At 42.1% G+C, this 20443-nt stretch overlaps 1 pseudogene; it reads right to left on the bottom strand.

Annotated features, from left to right (window-relative positions):
* Positions 1–617: 617 nt before the first annotated feature.
* LOC136950639 (general transcription factor II-I repeat domain-containing protein 2-like) lies at positions 618–20368 on the bottom strand (annotated as a pseudogene).
* Between the last annotated feature and the right edge of the window lie 75 nt (positions 20369–20443).

The raw sequence follows: 20443 nt of genomic DNA, 5'->3' as shown, positions 1-20443 counted from the left end.
GTTATGGGCGTAAACGCACCTCCAACTTTGACACCTTGGTGGCGCTATAGTGCTTCATGGATCGACATGAAACTTGGTGAGGAGACCGTTCCAAATTAGTGTGCCAAATTGCAAAACTTTTCACCAATCGCTATGCATAATAATAATAATAATAAAACTAACAAAAACAATAGGTGCCACAGCAGCTTTGCTGCTGCTTGGCCCCTAATAATAATAATAATTGTAATACGTGTTCATTGTCAGATGAATGGGGACAAAAGGCCTGTATCCAACTGCATTTCTGGATAGTTCTCACTGCAATAACCATCACCATTAAAAAAAAGCCTAAGACTGTTGAAAACAGAGAAAGAAAGCATAAGCCTTGCCTACCCGTCTTGGTGATTTGGGTCTTAATGTGAGCAATGGGTCTGGTCACCTCTCTTGGCAAGGGCATCAAAGTCTGGTGTCATTTTTGAGGTAGAGATCCTCAGAACAGCTGACAAGTGGTCATTTGTTCAATTTGACCTGTGATGGGATTTGTTGTAGTTCATGACTGAGAACGTTTGTTCACACACATATGTGGACCCGAATAAAACCAGCATCCTCTGTGTGTGCTTTTTCATGTTTGGAAACATTGTTTAATTCAGTGAGCCATAAAACTGGTCTATTGTAGCTGTTTTGTACTTCTCCTTCAAAGCACTGTGACACTGGATGTCGATGAGCTCCAGTTGTGTGTCTGGTGGTGCTTTCTCACTGTCGAAATATAGGGGGCATGATACAAGCTTTAGCTCAGTCGCAATCTTGCTTAAGTCTGAGTAGCGGCGGGAGAACTCGGCATGCAGGTCGATCAAAGTGCTACTGTATGATGGGGGCGTGTTCAGCGCTGCCAGTTTCGGGAAATGAGCGAGAGAACTGCTGCTCATATGTCTGGAGCACAACAGAAGTTTGGCATTGAACGCTTTCACGTTGGAAAACAGTTCATGCACAAAAACACCCTTTCCCTGGAGCTTCATGTTTAGATCGTTCAGATGCCCCAGTATGTCCACACCGAAGGAAAAGTCGGCCAGCCAGTCTGTGTCTTGTAACTCGGGGAAGTTGTCAGCTTTACCAACCGTATCCAGGAACATACCAATCTCCCCTCTCAGCTCTCACACACGGCGAAAGACTTTCCCCAGGCTTAGCCAGCACACATTTTAATGATATAACAAGTCCTGGTGCTCTGCCTCTGTGTCATTGAGCAGCTGAATGAACTGACGGTGGTTAAGCCCCCTTGCCCGTATAAAGTTTACAAGTTTCACGACCACTTTGACAACATGTTCGAGCTTCAACACACTTTTACAAAGGGCTTCCTGATAAATAATACAGTGAAGAAATATTAATTCTTCCGAGTTTGGGCTTTCTTCTTTTACTTTGTCTTGTTATCTTTTTAGTAGGCCAGTGTTCTTACCGGTTAGATTTGGGGATCCATCTGTTGTGACGTTTGTCAGTTTACGCCACGGTAGATTCATTTTTTCCAAGCAGGCAGACATACTGTCATGTAAGTCAGAGCCCCTGGTTGTCCCCATCATCGATTCCATTGCAAGAAGTTTCTCTGTCATTTCAAAGTTATCATTAATTCCTCTGACAAAAATTAAAAGTTGAGCGGTGTCTTTGATGTCAGTACTCTCATCCAGTGCGATAGAAAAAAGATTGAAGCCATCTGCTTTCTTTTTCAGCTCGGAGGTTAGCTCATCTCCTATTACTTCCACTCGCCTGGTGATGGTTCAGCATGATAAGCTAATTTTCTCGAATTGGCTTTTACTATCAGGACAAAGAATGCTAGCAGTCTCCACCGTACAGTCTTTCACAAACTCCCCTTCAGCAAAAGGCTTGCCATGCTTTGCAATTTTATGTGCCACTATGTAGCTTGCCTTAGTTACCGATTCTTGAGTAGAGGTCTGTTTAGTAAAAATATTTTGTTGGGCTTTTAAGTTCGTGGCAAGTTTAGAGGCCTTGCTTGCCTTTTCCTGAGAGGACAGATTTCTAGAGTAGTTAGCATGCTTGCTTGAAAAATGACGACTGAGATTGTATTCCTTAAACTGCAATACTTTCTTGGCATATCAGACATACCGCCTTCTGTTCAACATTAGTGAAAAAGTATTTTGGTGTCCATTCTTCCTTGAACACACGACATTCAGAGTCCACTTTCATATTTTTCGCACTCATTTTTCATGTCAACGTCGTCAAGAATGGAGGTGACCGTGAGCGCATTCAGATTGACTGAATGTTGCTTGTATTAGGAGGCTGTCATCTATTGGAGTTTGTTTGTATAGCATGGAAGAAGTCATTTTTAGACCAAAAATAGTTTTTAAAAAAGCTGAAAAATACCTGCAAAACAAACGGTGACACAGGGATGTAACTAGCTATGTTAACTATGTCTTGCCATACCACCCTGGGCTGTATGTTTTGTCAGTTGTAGCTAGCTATGCAGGTAGCAAAATGTCTTAAGACTTATCATTCACGGAGTAGGTATCCACTGAATGTAGTGATTGTACAGGCCTTGTTACGAATAGTGTTGCACGGTATTCATAGTTTTCAGTCACGTGACATGCTCGATGACCTGGAGGGCAGAAAGCTGCTGGCGATAGCGGCTCACACCGTTGAGACGCAGCAAAAGCCGGCAAATTTACCTTCCCACGTTTCTTTGGATCACCTCTCGGCTAAAGAAAAGGAAAGATATGGACACAAACTGCAAGTGTTGGCGTCTAACACCACAACCCAACTATTTAGCTAACTTGAACTCACTACGACCACTGCAGTTGGTCGCCTTGATACACAACAAACTATGTCAAACCGATTAAATAAAGATGTTTTTATGGCTAAAAATACTATAATTAATATACCTGCCCTTACAAAAAAAGTATATTTAAGTATATTATAAGTGTACTAAAAAATGTATAGTACACTTTTAGTTCACTTTTGATATACTTTTAAGAAGTATGCTTAGAAGATTGTTCACTTTTGATATACTTTTAAGTATGCTTTGAAAATAGTTCACTTTTGATATACTTTTAAGAAGTATACTTAGAAACAAAAAAAATTATACATTTCTTCTGGAGTAGGATGTAGGCTACATTTTCTTTTATTATACAGCAAAAACAGTCAAAACACTTTTAAAGTACATTACAAGTTACATTTTTTAGATCCATCTTGTATATTCTAATTATTCATGTCTTGGAAAATATATTATGCATTGCACATTGAATCTTTTTTGTTACTGAAGCTGTAACCTTAATTACGGCCAAAACATTTTGAAGCCCTATACTCTTATACAATACTAATAATTATCAATTGGAGTATGAATGGAAAAAACAAAAAAACTACTTGAGAAAGAAGCAGACAGAAGGGTTGCATTATGCATTTGAAGGTTATACTGTCAAACTGACTGAAGAACGAAATAACAACGTGAAAAAGATAGCGTGGCTCATTGGCTGGTCAATTCCCATGATGCAAGGCGGTAAATAGTGTTAAAATTTGCTGATAAATGTGCAGTTTGTTCGAAATATAAATGTAACTTCATGAATTTCGTTTTTTTATTGTGTTTTCTTAGAATGTAGTGTTTTGTTTACATTTAGATTACACTCTTATCCAGAGCGATTTACAGTAAGTACAGGGACATTACCCCCGAGTAAGGTGAAGTGCCTTGCCCAAGGACACAACGTCATTTGGCACGGCTGGGAATCGAACTGGCAACCTTCAGATTACTAGCCCGACTCCCTCACCGCTCAGCCATCTGACTCCTTGTTACATGGTAATTGTCATTGTTGTGCTGGTTTACCATTGTAACCATGAGTTAAATGACTGTTATGCTTGATAAGAAAAACTGGATTAAAGCAACATGAGACCATACGCAGGAATTAGATTCTTTCAGCTAATAATAAGTGTCACTTGGCGAGGGCCCCAGTTCTCGTCAAGTGATGCAAGATCGGTGCCGTTGGAGGGGCCCCTAAACATATAAATATTATAGTAAATCATAATGGACATTTATTAAGGTTACTTCTTGAAGTACTTACATTAATTGAAAGTGCACTTGAAAGTATTCCTAAGTATATTTTGAAGTACTTTAGGAAGTATACTTCATGAACTGAAAGTGCACTACACAGGTTACTTTAGAGTATTCAAAGGTATACTTTGAAGTACTTTAGGAAGTATACTTCATAAACTAAAAGTGCACTACACAGGCTACTTTACAGTATTCAAAAGTAAACTTCAAATACACGATGTACTTTAGCAAAACAATGTACCCCCGGGACGCAGTATCACTCCAATTGCAAGTCCACAAATCACAAAAATAATCGGAGCATCTGGCTAAAAGCACAATTCCCACATCTCCTAAAGGCTGCCCTCCTCGACCTTTTTCGTGTAGACCTAACTGTAAAATGGTGAACGGTTTTCCGTCACTTCAGACTCACGATCTAAAGGTCTAAAAGTGCTAAAACCTTCACCATAATTCAAAAGTAGTGTACTTTCACGAAACCAATCATTGATTCTAGCTTAAAATGTGTAACAATAGGACTTACCGAACGTGGCTGCCTCCAACACTATCAGGAAGTTCCAGTTGAAAACAACAATGGCCGCCGAAAAAGAATTTATATTCATAACGGCGAGCTGCGATTGGAAGCGAAATGAAACAGGAGCTAAAAACAGAGGGTGGGGGCTTGGTCAACACACAATTTCCAGAAAGGATGTGTGTGCATCACACCAAGCTCGCGCGTGTGTCAAATAGGGTGACCACCTGTCCCGCTTTGCGCTGTATCGCACAACATTTTCAATATGGGACATGCGGGACAACGCAAAGCGCGACAGGTGGTCACCCTAGTGTCAAGGGGCAGGATGAGTCTGAGAATTTGGAGCACGCGCGCTATGGAGCAATTCAATTGAATTGCTGTTGAATGTTCAATTTCTGCAACATTGTTCTCCGGATCTGGAATTATTTTTTATAAACTGTAAACCTTTTTACTTACATTTAGTCATTTAGCAGACGCTCTTATCCAGAGCGACTTACAGTAAGTACAGGGACATTCCCCACGAGAATTTGCGTCACTCATTTTGGTCGGCATTTACATGGCACCGGGTCCACAGGTTAAAGAGGACCAACGCATGCTCGCCGACCAGATTCTGAGTGTGGAGCGAGCAAACCCGGATTCCCGTGTTATTGTACTCGGCGACTTTAACAAAGGTAATCTCAGCCACGAACTCACTAAATACAGACAATTCATCAAATGCCCAACCAGAGAAGAGAACACTCTGGATCACTGCTACACTACAGTCAGTAGAGCCAACCATGCCATCCCTCGTGCAGCACTGGGTCACTCTGACCATACCATGGTCCATCTGATTCCTGCAGAAATTAAAGCTCTGTAAATCTGTTGTGAGGACATCAAAACAGTGGACCAGTGAGGCTATGGAGGATCTGCGGGCGTGCTTGGACTGTACTGACTGGGATATGTTCACGACTGCTACCAATAGTCTGGATGAACTCACAGAGGCTGTGACATCATACATCAGCTTCTGTGATGACTGCTGTATTCCAACACGCACCAGGGTGAACTTCAACAACGACAAGCCCTGGTTCTCAGCAGAGCTCAGAAGGTTGAGGTCAGAGAAGGAGGAAGCATTTCGGAGTGGGGATAGACAGATTCAAGGAGTCGAAGAACAGGTTTAGCAAGGCGGTGAGAGAGGCTAAACGACTGTACTCAGAGAGACTGAAGCGTCAGTTCTCTGCTAACGACTCTGCTTCTGTCTGGAGAGGGCTCAGGCAGATTACCAACTACAAGCCCAGAGCCCCCCACTCCACTAACGACTCCCGCCTGGCCAACGACCTGAATGAGTTCTACTGTAGATTTGAAAGACAATTGGACTGTCCTGAACTACCCCTTCCCACCCACAGGGCCTCCTCCCTCACCCCCTCTACAGTGACAACTCTCTCCATTCAGGAGGGTGAAGTTAAGAGACTTTTCAAGAGGCAGAACCCCCGCAAAGCAGCTGGGCCGGACTCTGTCTCTCCAGCCACCCTCAAGCACTGCGCTGACCAGCTGTCTCCGGTGTTCACCTACATCTTTAACACCTCCCTGGAGACATGCCATGTGCCAGCCTGTCTCAAGTCCACCATCATCCCTGTGCCCAAAAAGCCAAGGCCAACAGGACTCAATGACTACAGACCCGTCGCCCTGACCTCTGTGGTAATGAAGTCTTTTGAGCGCCTTGTGCTGGCACACCTCAAAGCCATCACTGACCCTTTCCTGGACCCACATGCAGTTTGCCTACAGAGCCAACAGATCTGTGGATGACACCGTTTACATGGCCCTCCACTTCACCCTACAGCACCTGGACTCCCCAGCATCCTATGCCAGGATCCTGTTTGTGGACTTCAGATCTGCCTTCAACACCATCATCCCTGCCCTGCTTCAGGACAAGCTCTCCCAGCTGAACGTGCCCGACTCCACCTGCAGGTGGATCACAGACTTCCTGTCTGACAGGAAGCAGTGCGTTAAGCTGGGAACACAAGTCTCTGACTCCCGGTCCATCAGCACCGGATCTCCTCAGGGCTGCGTCCTTTCCCCTCTGCTAATCTCCCTGTACACCAACATCTGCACCTCCAGTCATCCGTCTGTCAAACTTCTGAAGTTTGCGGACGACACCACCCTCATTGTGCTCATCTCTGACGGGGATGAGTTTGACTATAGGTGGGAAGCTGACAACCTGGTGACCTGGTGTAGCCAGAACAACTTGGAGCTCAATGCTCTTAAGACAGTGGAGATGGTTGTGGACTTCAGGAAGAATACAGCCCCACTCACCCCCATCACCCTGTGCGACTCCCCAGTCAACACTGTGGAGTCCTTCCGCTTCCTGGGCACCATCCTCTCCCAGGACCTCAAGTGGGAACTGAACATTAGCTCCCTCACCAAAAAAGCACAACAGAGGATGTACTTCCTACGGCAGCTGAAGAAATTCAACCTGCCAAAGACAATGATGGTGCACTTCTACACAGCCATCATTGAGTCCATCCTCACCTCTTCCATCACCGTCTGGTACGCTGCTGCCACTGCCAAGGACAAGAGCAGACTGCAGCGTATCATCCGCACTGCTGAGAAGGTGATTGGCTGCAATCTGCCTACCCTCAAGGACCTGCACACCTCGAGGACCCTGAGGCGTGCGAGGAAGATTGTGGCCGACCCCTCCCACCCTGGTCACTCCCTGTTCCAGCTACTCCCCTCTGGTAGAAGGCTGCGGTCCATCAGGACCAAAACCTCACGCCATAAGAACAGTTTCTTTCCATCTGCTACTGGCCTCTTTAACAAGGCCAAGGACTCCCATTGACATTCATTCACTTATTTAACTATTATAAGTCCATCTTATGGCAATTCAGTATGCATAAGCCACTTTATCTCAGTATCCGATTGCACTATGTTGACCATTCACGCTGCTCATTAGGTTCCTCCGGTAGGAGGGAACCTATTGTTATTGTTGGTATTCTTATTATTAGGTTCCTCCGGTAGGAGGGAACCTATTGTTATTGTTGGTATTCTCATTATTAGGTTCCTCCGGTAGGAGGGAACCTATTGTTATTGTTAGGTTCCTCCTGGTAGGAGGGAACCTATTGTTATTATTGGTATTCTTATTATTATTATTTTTCTTCTCCTTGCGCCCCAATATCTCAAAAAGTCCCTGGTCATAAATTTTCTAATTTGGCACATTGATACTACATCCAAGTGGGTACCCCCACACCAAATATGGGCCACATCGGACCATAGGGGGCGCCACAGGCCACGCCCAAAAGTCCGATTTTCAAAGTAATGGCATTTCCACCCCATTGCTCCAATTCTTCTGAAACTTGGTGTGCATGCCTCATTTTTCATGAGGAACAAAAAGGCCTCAAGGACCCATAAGGTCCGCCACGATGGATTTTCCTGTACTGTGATAATTTGGGAAAACCTTCAAAATTCCTCTTCTCTTGAACCAAAGGTGAAATTGACTTGAAATTTGGTACAGATATTTATCATTGGCGTATTTAAAAACGTTCCTTAAGGCAATTGAATCAAGTACAAAATGGCTGAAATGGGTGTATTTATGTAAATGTCCACATTGCCTCAATATGTTTGTGTCACTAAATCAAATGTATTTTTGAAGGATGGTTCAAACCTAATAGGCTTTAAGGTGACATGCCCCTGAAGTCCCATGCAAAGTTTCACCTTGATATGTTGAAATATGACTGAATTACAGCTGTTTGAACTCCGACCAAATCTGACAATGCTCGCCATTGGAGAAACAGCTTTTTTTATTATCCAGTTTTGTGTAATCCCTGTCTGGGAATGTCTCAATTGGCTGAGATGTTGTGCTGGTAAGCAAAGGGTTGTAGGTTCAAAACCAGTCAGAGGCATAGTTTTTAATTTTTTATTCTGACCAAACGGTTTCTAGTCTCCCCATAAATCCTCCGGTTGTAAAACATAGCAATGCGTGTTTATTTGAGCCCATCACAACACATCTGTTTAGCGAGACTGTGTAAACCACTGCAACACAAGCCAGGTTCACCACAGTAGCTAGCTACACATGGTAGTGTTAGATTCACAACTGAGTTAGCTCTAATGAAGTATATTGATTATTGAGGTGGACCCCTTGCCTGTTGCGCAAATTATTTCAGTGACCTAAGCTAGGACACACGGCCACTGATGCTAGGCATGATTTGAAATTCTCTTCCATGACTTATGTTGAGTTATGGCACCCCAAACAACCTAATCTAAGCACTATGAGTAATATATTCTTTACAGCAGCAACCAGGTCTAGCCTGACGTTGTCATACTCATAATTCTAGTCAGAATATGAGTCTGAAAACTCTCCGTTGGGCAGTGACTACGGGGCCTGTTTCAACCGAACTCGTAAAACAAATGCCTCTTCGCTCAATTGGATAGACCTACAACCAATCAGAGCAACGTAATATGTTGTTTGTTGAAAACAAATTCAACCCAAGGGCTCTTTCGTGACGTTGTAGATTACGTTACTGTTGATCATCTGTCCATCATCGTATAAAGCCCGCCCTGGCAATTTCATTGGTCCGTCCAGATCCTGGTTTTATGTAGTTGTTCCCAATACGAGACCCTCCAGACCCAACTTCCCGACCAAATTCTTTTGTGGGCGGGGAAAAGTTGGGCTGGCAGCCAGGCTAAACCAGGTCATCCCCATGTCTTCTTTTTATAGGAAATTTACATATCTTGATTGTGGACAACTTTTTGTTCCCCAATCTCAATGAACAGCCAAATACAGCAACAGCATTGACATTGTTTAACAATTACCACAGTCATTTTCTCACTTGTTGTACTTCTAAACTCGCAGAATGAAATCAAAACAACCACTAGCGCGGTGGTTTCATTCCACCTTAGATTTAATGAATGGTCACATTTATAATCTTTGAAATAATTTGATCAGTCTTCAAAATATTATAATTATATATGCATATGGAAAACGTTTCAACAACAATGATATGGTATGCAATGCCATAGATTAACCTTTTAAGAATCCTGTTAAATGTGCCTGAAAACGCCTAAACAGCATACCCAAACTAAATTGAAAGCTGTTCTTGAACCATTTGGAGTACATGCATGTAAATGATCTCTTTTGAAAGCTGACACTCTGAAGTTATGTCCCCTGTTGTCAGGACCCATGTCAGTCCTACTAGTGTTGAGTAATAGAAGCTTGAACACAAGGAAAGTGAAAATTTCTATTTCCGCCTAGATTTTGTTTTGAAAACAGAGGCCTGAAGAGGCCTAGAGGTGGTAGGTATTAGCTGGAAGACTAAATTGGACCACAGGTTGAAGCCTTACCCAATTCAAATCAAAAGTCAAACATAATACCACAATATATTCATATTTGACACATGTTTTTATAAGAGTACATCCAGGCATTTTCTAAAAGGGCCTTTTGGAGACTCCAAAATGACCCTTTGTAACCAAGGTCAAATACTCAGGATAAAAGGTATTATTTTTCATAATTGTTATCTCTAATGAAAGGTGGTACTTAGAACTATCATATATAATAGCTAAATCCCTAATTAGTATTACTGAAACACAAAAAGTGAAGCATGAACACATTGGAGTGCTTTATCTGATTCCCAGGATTGGCGCACAAAGAAAACTGATTCTGTCAACCATATTGCGCAATCGACTTTTATTTTGACGGCTCCACAGACACATACAAATGAGGTATTGGCATTTTCAGCTAGCTGTCAGCTACAAGGCTAACGAGCTCATTTCAGAGCCAGTCGAAGCCAGTTCGAGAAATTTGTTTAGAAAGAGTGTGGGGGGGGGGGGCGGGGGGGGGCAGGACGCACAGACCTAATTGGCTTTAGAGGGCTGTCAACGGGGCATGGAAGCTCCTATTGGGTCAAACAAGGTGTCAATCAAAAGGGGAGGGTTCATATCGTAAATACTCCGTTGCTAACCGGAGAAAAGAACACTTTTATGTGAACAAGTTGTTTCTTCCGTCGGCTAACTTGCATAATGAAACAAAGGATAATGGCTATTCATGAACGTAAAACATTGTATTTGGACAAATTACTTTACATGGTTAGATACTTTGAACCCTTGGGAATGTACGCAGATCAAGTTTTGATGTGTTGTTTGCATACCTGGACGACACAGAACCTTTGAGGGTAAGTAGAGACGTTTGGCTTTGTAAACAACACCAAAGTGGTGACTGAACAAAGACGTTGACTAAACTTGTTGTTGTGACTCGATCTTGAAATGGTTTACATATCTACAAGCACAAGAATCGTAGCTTTCCATTATTGACAGCCCTCTTATACTTTCAATTATTGGTGCGCCTGCTGTCCCTCTGCGATGCTGGTAACGTAAACAATTTAAGAACCTTTTATTGTGATGTTCAGTTGGGAGCATGGTCTTAGCAGACCAGAGTCTGCTAGGCCTCAACAGGAGGAAGATAATATTGGAGTTTTGGTTTAGTAAATTTGGGTCATTAATTGACTTGCTATTTTTACTTTGTCTAGGTCAGAGTTGGCAAACTCTGATAGCGTACAAGAACTCTGGTCGCGTGAAGTATTGAAAAAGTATGTAAAACAATCTGTGTTCTTGATCTGAGGCAAAGGATCTGTTGAGAGAATACGTCCCATACTATTGATCTGGGGAAAAGGATCTGTTAACAGAGAGTATGGTTTTACAGATACAGACCAGGGGTGAACCAAACAAGGAAAGGTATGTGTTACTTTTAAAATGCATGTTTACAGTTGAAAACTTTAGTTGAACAGAGATCTTATGTTGGTTTGAATTGTATGAAGTTTAATTGAATTGTATTAAGTTTTGGGCTTTTCTCTTTTGAACAAAGATCTTATTGGGACTTTAATTTTGGTTTGAATTGTAACTGTATTAAGTTTTGTTTTGGGCTTTTCTTAAAACCAAGCACAGTAGGTGGGCAGTCATAATGTATTAGGGTCAAAGGCTTTATGCAAGAGACCAATCTTTAAGGGTAAAGTGGTTTTAAACAAGTGAGGGATACTTTGACAATGTAAAGGGACAGTTAGGATTTTAACTGACAAACTTGGCATTAAATTATCAGCGAGGGACACAATAAAATACTAAGGGAAAGATAGACTGGCAGTTTATTGATTAACTCGTCTCTCGCAAGAACGAATTGTGGTTATTTTGTTACTCAGGAGGTAACGGAGTTGAAATTATTGTATGCGCGTTCCTAAAAAGTTGAGCCTTTGTATGCGCGTCCCATGATCGAGTGCCCGGAAGGCGAGGATAGTTTGGATTGAAAAGGCCATATTTGTAGTTCACTACCACATGATATTGTAGTTCTTTTATTCTTCAATATTGTGACCGTTTTACAGTGCTATGTGATTTTGTGATTATTCAGATACATTGTAATTCAATATGGGTAATCTAGCTTCCAGTACGGGAGCAATAGAGACGTTGTTACCTGAGAATAGTCCAGCCCGATATATGTTTGATTTACATGGAATTCAAGCAGTGTCAAGCATTGAGAAATGGCATGCATGGACTAATCATGACCTGAGACATTGTTTTTCCGCTGGAGGGAACGTTTGATGTAAAAATATTGAACCCTTTAAAAGCGGTTTTGAAAGACAAGGAAACAAGTCAGACGTGTAAATAATTTGTCAGCTGGCCAATGTTTATGATATGGTTAACTGAAGCTACGAGGCGATGTGGCATCGTCTATCTTGAGAAAATACGGTCAGATCAAGCTAAAACTGATTCTGATAGAGAAGCTAGGAATGAGCCGAAGCGTCTTGAGAGACAGAGACAAGATTAACAGAAAAGTGAGCTAGAACGTTATGAGCGAAACAAACAAGAGGCTGCTAGAATTGAACTAGAGCAGTTTGAGAGACTAAGCGTCCGGGAGTCATTGTTAAAACGTGATCAGATTGTTGCCATAGCTGTGGCTATGCAGAGGAGAGCCAGACACAGGGAAAATGCAGTATTAGTGGAAGCAGCGGGTCAGGTGCAGCCAGCACAGAACCTACAAGAGAAGGTTGAGGTTCATACCACAGAAAATATGATTGGTGAGGTTATTCAGGAAGGCCTAAGAACAGAAAAAACACTACTACTGCTAACGAGGTTGAGGAAAGGGTTCAGGTCAATCAAGCAGAGAAAGAGAGCCCCAACCATGAAAGGCCTGTAACTATCAGTTGAACCCCCAGGTATCAATGAACCTTATGTGTGCATATCCACGTCCTGATGTATGACAGCCTATGTACCTTTATCGCCCATGGTCAGTGACTGAGCTGAGGGAGCTAGGAAAGGGATTTCCTGACATGAGAGGACTCAGCAACATTTCTAAGAGATTTGCAAATAGTTATCAATGCCATACATACCTTTATTGATTTGAATCAAGGGTTAGAGGTTGCACTCCAGCCCGGTGTGTTGAGAAATAGATTCCTGATGGTGTTTAATGGCAGTAATACCGAAGGGGTGTTACTTGACTGGAGCAAAGTGTATGATCGCAAACAGAGAAAAAGATGAGGATCCTACAGATTATCTGGAAAGACTTACTAGGATTTTTGAAAAACATTCTGGTTTTACAGCAGCTGCATCCCCATGCCACTTTGTCATATCCGTATGTGGATTGCTTCCTGAACTCCAGGTAGAACTTAAGAAACAGGTTCTACATTGGGAGAACAAAACTGTTGATATGATTATGGATAATGTCAAACATAATTGTACACTGATGCAGGAGAATGCAGAAAAGAAAGTTGAGAAATTAATGACATTGCAAATGAATGATTGTATTTAAGCACTTAGCTTTGTTAGATGATGCAGTTCAGCTTCCACACTCCCTCTTTTGTGTGAATCATACATTTTTTAAATTAATTTCAGCTTTCAGCTTGTGGGTATTTTCTCATTTCTGTATTTTCAGCCATTAAAAAAAAAAAAATCAGATTTCCAATGCATTTTCAGCAGGAAATGCATTTTCTAGTTGATATCTTGTGACCATAATTACACGTGTGCATTCCATAACATTAAACTTATATTTTATTTTATTGTATATTTTATTTAATTCTAATTCCACTTAGTACTGCTAGTTTATGTACCCTTTGTATAGATAGTCCACATATTTAAATTTTAGGTCCCTATATGTTTATTGTATGCACCTTCCTGCCAAAGCAAATTCCTTGTCTGTGCAAACTTTCATGGCGAATAAATCCCATTCTGATTCTGATTCTGAACTTTTGTTGCTGTATTATTTTAGTTGCAACCCTGGCAGTGGCAAACGATCGTGGGAGCAAATAAAAAATAAATATAAAACCATAATTCAAAACGGTAAGCAGCAGTAGGCAATACTTGCACATATTTTAAGGCCAGCAAGTATAAGGCTGAATTGCCTGAGTCAGTCCCTTTTGTAGGATATTGGTATAGCTACAAAGGGCCTATAGAACAATGAAATTGTTTGCAGCCAACAGGAAGAAAAATTAGGCAAAGAAAACTGGGGGGGGGGCCCTCCTCCACAGGACTTTACTCCTGCTGAGGAGCTGGCCCTCTCCAGCTATCAGGGTCGCCCCCTGATGGAAGGGGCATTTCTTCAGACCCTGGTGGCAGCAGCTCGGAAACCCAAGCATATGTATGTTTCAAGTAATCTATGTGACCATGTTAATTCAAAAATTATTTATGAATATTGTAGGAGTGAAATGTATTACACCACATATGGCCACTATCTTGATTGGAGATGCCATGACAGCACATGTTAAACTGGCAAAGACAGAAAATATTTGTTTTAGCAACACATCTGTCGAGGAACTGTCATCAGAGGTACAAACAATCCTCAACAATAAACCAAACAACCCTAAGATTATCATCCACACTGGCTCGTTTGATATCCTACACAAGAAAACTGGCACTGAGATACTTAAAAAACATTTCACCCAGCTACTGAACACACTCAACAGATATCAAGATGTATTCATCAGTGGAACGATTGCATGCTTTCACAGAGGAAAATAAGCCTTCAGTCGACTACTATCTTTCAACACATGGTTGGCATCTGTCAACCATGTTTATGTAAAGCACCTTGAGCTACAATTCTTGTATGAAATGTGCTATATAAATAAAGTCTTACTTACTTACTTATTTGCTTCAGGTTGGAGCAGACAATGTGAGGGCCCTGTATAAAAGAACCCTGGAGCTCAATATAGAGTACAAGAGGCTCGATATAGAGTATAAGAGGCTTTTAATTAAAAAAAAACAAGGCTGGCTTTTATGTGTTCCTAGGGAAGGGAGAACACATAAGGATGTTTTTGTGAAACTTTTTTTCTACATTTTGGTCTTTTTATACCTTTTTGTGGCTTTTTTGTTGTGCATTTTGAGTCTTTTGTGGGGGGTTTCACCATTTCTTTCTTTCAATGTCCTATTTATTCTTTTTGAAAAATGCTATAAAAGTGAATGAAACATCCAAATTCAATGAAAGTAGTGAAATTATCATTTATTTAACTTGTGAAGAGCATTGTATTGTACCATACACATTGTTCTTTTTGGTTTGAAATGTTTTGGTTGAAAGAAACACACATTTCTGATATGGAAATGATTAGAAAAAGGCACAAAGCAACCCAAGGACAACAGAATGGGTTAAAGATCCTGTAAAGTAAATTCCATGTTTTGCTTCTAAGTACATTATATACGTGTGAAATGAGTTCCTGAAAGCATGTGCAAAGCGCTAAGACTTTGTCACACTGAAATGTGGAGTTAAACCGAAGAACAGTTTCTCTTCCGTTTTCAGATCAAGTTTTAATGTGCGGAGCCAAAACATTCCATATCTACGTCATTTTGCCCTATCTACGCCAGATCACTGAATGGCTCCTCCTGCTGTACTGTTATTGTAGCTTACATCAGCTAGCTAGCTAGCTTCAGGATGTCTCCAACCACCCGCAAGAACTAGCTGCGCTGCAACGCCATTTAATTTCCCTGTTGATAATGAAAGGAAAAATAGGTGGATAGATTTTGTGAAGAGCCACGCTCATGGAAAGCTTTGGATAAACTCCAACAGCCGCCTCTGCACTGACCATTTCACGGCGGACAGTTTTAACATGGACCAGAGACAGACGGGGTTCACCAACACACGGCTTCTCTTGCAGCGCGGAGCCGTATACCGAGCATCGCCCCTCCGACCGTTCATCCTCCGGTCGCACCTGGACCATCCACCGCCGCCAGCAGTTCATCACTCAGTTCTGTGTGCTTGTTATAATTATACTAGATAACTTTTCCAGAGGTATCTCTGCTATGAGTTAGTGCAAACCGCTAAATTGATATTAGGCTACTCGGTGTAGAATGATGGTATTTTGGTGATATGGTAGCTAATGTGTTAGAAGTAGCCTAGTTGGAGAGCTCACTGTCTGCTGTCTCTGGTGTCCATTTTTACTGTTACAGCTCAGGGGAACATTTCATTTATATGCATCTGTATGTTTCACTCATTGAACAAATAAATTCTAATTCTATACAGTTTTGTTCGGCTTGGCATAGCGTCCATTATCTGGGTCGGAGGTAGGCACTAGGCAGCGAGGGGCGGAGCTTTAGCTCCTTCAGGCGACACGCCCCCCCAGTCTCAAGCAGAGAAGACTTTTTTTCACGATTTCAAAGCCTAATTTAACATACTTGTCGGTGTTATTTTTTCATTCGAATTTGGATGGGTAGTTAATAACACATTATTCTGTGGTGTGGCGAACTTAAAACTCGTTTCCAGGTCCACTTTACAGGATCTTTAAGGGGAGACACCCCAGTGAATAGGGATAACATATCAACATGAAACCTCCCCAGTTGATAACTAATATTAGGTCAAATATTGTTTTCATTACTAGTTTCCTGTAAATGTATGTTTAAATGAGCAAATGATGCATTAAGTTGTAAAATATGATATAATGTGCATACATTTCCAGAACGGAAATCAGAACATTGCATGAAGACAGAATGAAAATTTTCCAGAGTCCAAAGTTTTTACAAAGGACACTTTGGATATCTCTTTTTCATCACTCCATTTATCAGAATATGGTGGCAACAGCCATTGAAGAAAATCCTTAGCAAATTGCGCGGCAGACCGTGTTCTTGCTCAGTTTCTCCGCATCACCCACACTATAAAAGTAGGTAGCGAAATAACGAAACGCTATATATAGTGGGACTGTGAGCGCACGGCTTCTATGTGTCGCATTGGCAACATACGGCTCAAGAAGCTGGCAAAGATACGTAATTCCCTCTGCTGAGAATCTATATCTTTCATAAAGCTACCTATCATGGCCCGTATCAGATTCAAGACCCTGGTATTGACCTTCCGAGCAGTGAACGGGACTGCACCCGTCTACATCAAGTCTCTCCTGCAGCCTTACACCCCCACCCGTCACCTACGATCTTCTTCAGACAACCGCCTGGTGGTCCCACCGCTCAAGACCGCCCGGTCCCAACACAAGCTCTTCTCCTGTCTGGCCCCCCAGTGGTGGAATCAACTCCCCACCTCCATCAGAGATACTGACTGTCTCTCCACCTTCAAGAAAAAGCTCAAGACGCACTTGTTCCGGGAGTACAACGGTACTTAGGAATGGTTCGCTTGACCCGATGTTAGTTTCCTCAAGGATCACAATGACTCTTGCTTAGGGAGTCAGATGGCTGAGCGGTGAGGGAATCGGGCTAGTAATCCGAAGGTTGCCAGCTCGATTCCCGGTCATGCCAACTGACGTTGTGTCCTTGGGCAAGGCACTTCACCCTACTTGCCTCGGGGGAATGTCCCTGTACTTACTGTAAGTCGCTCTGGATAAGAGCGTCTGCTAAATGACTAAATGTAAGCAGGAAATGGAAATGTAGAGACTTGTTGCTCTTGTGGTTAGTGGTAACTGATTTCAATTTTTGTTCTCGCTGTCATATATTGTTTTTATTACTGTTGCTTGCTTTTTTCCACAGGTACACTTGCACTTATAGCGGTTCATGTTGTTTAATTGTAACTTGTTTAACTACATGCTCTTATGGTTCTTCCCTTTGGCACTTACTTTGGTTGTTCACAATGTGTGCTTCATGTTTTGGCTACTCGCGATGTTTTTTGGCTATCTTGTTGTTATGATCAGTGACCTATGCACTTTGTAAAGCTCTCTCTTGGAAGTCGCTTTGGATAAAAGCGTCTGCTAAATGAATAAATGTAAATGTAAATAAAGATACTCATGAGGGAATGCGAAAGGGTTTTGTCGGTCTCTAAATGTTCTGGCTCTTCTGAGCGCACCTCTCACTATCCGCGCACCAAGCTCCACAGGATCTTCTAAGAACGGTGATGGCATTATCTTCAAGAATTAGTTAGTGGGCGGGGCTTTTATACCGGTTGATCTCTGATCTCCAACTTAACCTGCTCCCGACCAGGTTAGCCGTTCAGCATGTGTTACCATGGCGACCTACCCCGGTAACAAGTGATCCACCGTCGTAGTACAGAAAACCCTGGGTTGAACCTGAAGTTACCTCGCTAACGCCAAATCTTGATTCGTAGTACAGGCCCCAGGTCTAGAAGGGGCACTCTTTGTTTGTTTGTGTGTGTGTGTGTGTGTGTGAGAGAGAGAGTGTAGGTAGATCCATGTAAATAATTTTACATAATTGTCTTTTTTGTTTGTTAGCTTATTTGTTATTCTCGAGAACATATCTGGGCCCCGTTCGTCGTAAGGGTTGAAGCTAAGTTAATCAATTGTCCCTTTAGCCCGTTAACATTAGCAAGCTGATTGAGAACAGCAAATATCGGTTCGTCAATGGCTAATCCGCATCCAAATCATGTGGTTAATTTCAATCAGGATAAACTTATCAGGGAAATTGCACGTGCACGTCCTACTTCAAAAGGCAGGAAAGGTCGATCACCAAAACCATTATTTTCTAACGGTATGATGGCGGAAAAGACTAAAGAGAGAGCGGTGATATTCTCGCCATCCGAGCAAACTATTATAATGAGTCTCTGCGAAGACAATAAACATATTATCATGGCTAAGTCAAAAACCGCTACCGCTGCCAGAGCAAGACAAGCAGCTAGGCAAAAAATTGCCGATAAGATAAATGCGTACATTTTGGGAAAATGTATAGGCTCATCTTCAAGATCCTGTAAAGTGGAATTAAAAACGAGTTTCAAGTTCACCACACCACAGAATAATGTGTTATTAACTACCCATCCAAATTCAAATGAAAAAAAACACCGACAAGTATGTTAAATTAGGCTTTGAAATCGTAAGAAAATCATCAGGCTTCTCTGTTTGAGACTGGGGGGGCGTGTCGCCTGAAGGAGCTGAAGCTCGGCCCCCTTGCTGAAAGGCGCCGCCTCTCTCAAGTAAGCTACCTACGACCCAGATAATGGACGCTACGTCAAGCCGAACAAAACAGTATAGAATTAGAATGTATTTGTTCAATGAGTGAAACATACAGATGCATATAAATTAAATATTCCCCTGAGCTGTAACACAGGAGTAAACATTTACAGCAGAGACAGCAGACAGTGAGCTTTCCAACTTCTACTTCTAGCACATTAGCTACCATTTCACCAAAATACCATTATTCTACACCGTGTAGCCTAATATCAAATTAGCGGTTTGCACTAATTATAGAAGAGATACCTCTTGAAAAGTTATCTAGTATAATTATAACAAGCATACAGAACTGAGTGATGAACTACTGGCGGCGGTGGATGGTCCAGGTGCGACCGGAGGATGAACGGCCGGGGGGGCGATGCTCGGTACGGCTCCGTGCTGCAAGAGAGGCCGTGTGTTGGTGAACCCCGTCTGTCTCTGGTCCATGTTAAAACTGTCCGACATGAAATGGTCAGTGGCGCAGAGGCGGCTGTTGGAGTTTATCCGAAGCTTTCCATGAGCGTGGCTCTTCACAAAATCTATCCACCTATTTTTCCTTTCATTATCAACAGGGAAATTAAATGGCGTTGCAGTGCAGCTAGTTCTTGCATCCAGGGAAGATGCAGTTGCGGGTGGTTGGAGACATCCTGAAGCTAGCTAGCTAGCTGTTTTAAGCTACAATAACAGTACAGCAGGAGGAGCCATTCAATGATCTGACGTAGATGGGGCGAAATGACGTATATAGGACATTTTTTGGCTCTGCCCATTAAAACCTGATCTGAAAACGGAAGAGAAACTGTTCTTCGGTCTAACTCCACATTTCAGTGCGACAAAGTTTTAGCGTTTTGCACATGCTTTCAGGAACTCATTTCACACGTATATAATGTACTTAGAAGCAAAACATTGAATTTACTTTACAGGATCTTTAAGTGCCTCATTACCCCAATCAATCAGATCCCATTTCTTTCAATGTGCCTGCTGGCAGTAGGCTTAATGGAAATTAATCATCGAATGAGATCTTGTTAGCGAAAATAATGTTCTCAACTCTTTCAGAATAAGTAGCCTACATAAAAACAAGGCCAAAGAGTATCTAATTGATACGAATTCATAGACACTTAGGAGGATATATGTACTGAAAGCGCTTATATCATGTACTATATATGTGTATATAAATGTAGGCCTTTGTGTAAATCCCTCTTTGATTTCATTGACTGGGACATGGCCAGGGAATATGATGAATTGATTCATCAGCTGGTTAAGCGCCAAGTAGGGCCTACACTTTTTTTACAGCAACGCATGATGCGGCTTTGCCAATGTTTTCTGCATCGCCTATACTGTATAAAAATTTACCTAACACAAAAAACCTCAAGGCTATGCAGCGAGTCTGAAGCACAGTTAAAGTTTCAAGTAGCTTCCCAGCTAACACAGTTATGTTGCCCTCACGTTGCCGCAACGTCATTCAACGTGGGAAGTGAAAGACGCCATGAGGTAACGGCAACGTCACCAAATCACGTTGCCTGTCCGTAACCGCGACATCGTGGCAACGTTATTTTCCGACGTTGCCAGTCTGTAACCGCGACCTCCTAGCAACGTTGTTTTGTGACGTTGCCA

The sequence above is a fragment of the Osmerus mordax genome, chromosome 10 (genome assembly GCF_038355195.1).
Source record: "Osmerus mordax isolate fOsmMor3 chromosome 10, fOsmMor3.pri, whole genome shotgun sequence".
Taxonomy (NCBI): domain Eukaryota; kingdom Metazoa; phylum Chordata; class Actinopteri; order Osmeriformes; family Osmeridae; genus Osmerus; species Osmerus mordax.
The sequence above is the reverse complement of the archived record's forward strand: the minus strand, read 5'-3'. Positions and strand labels throughout refer to the sequence as shown.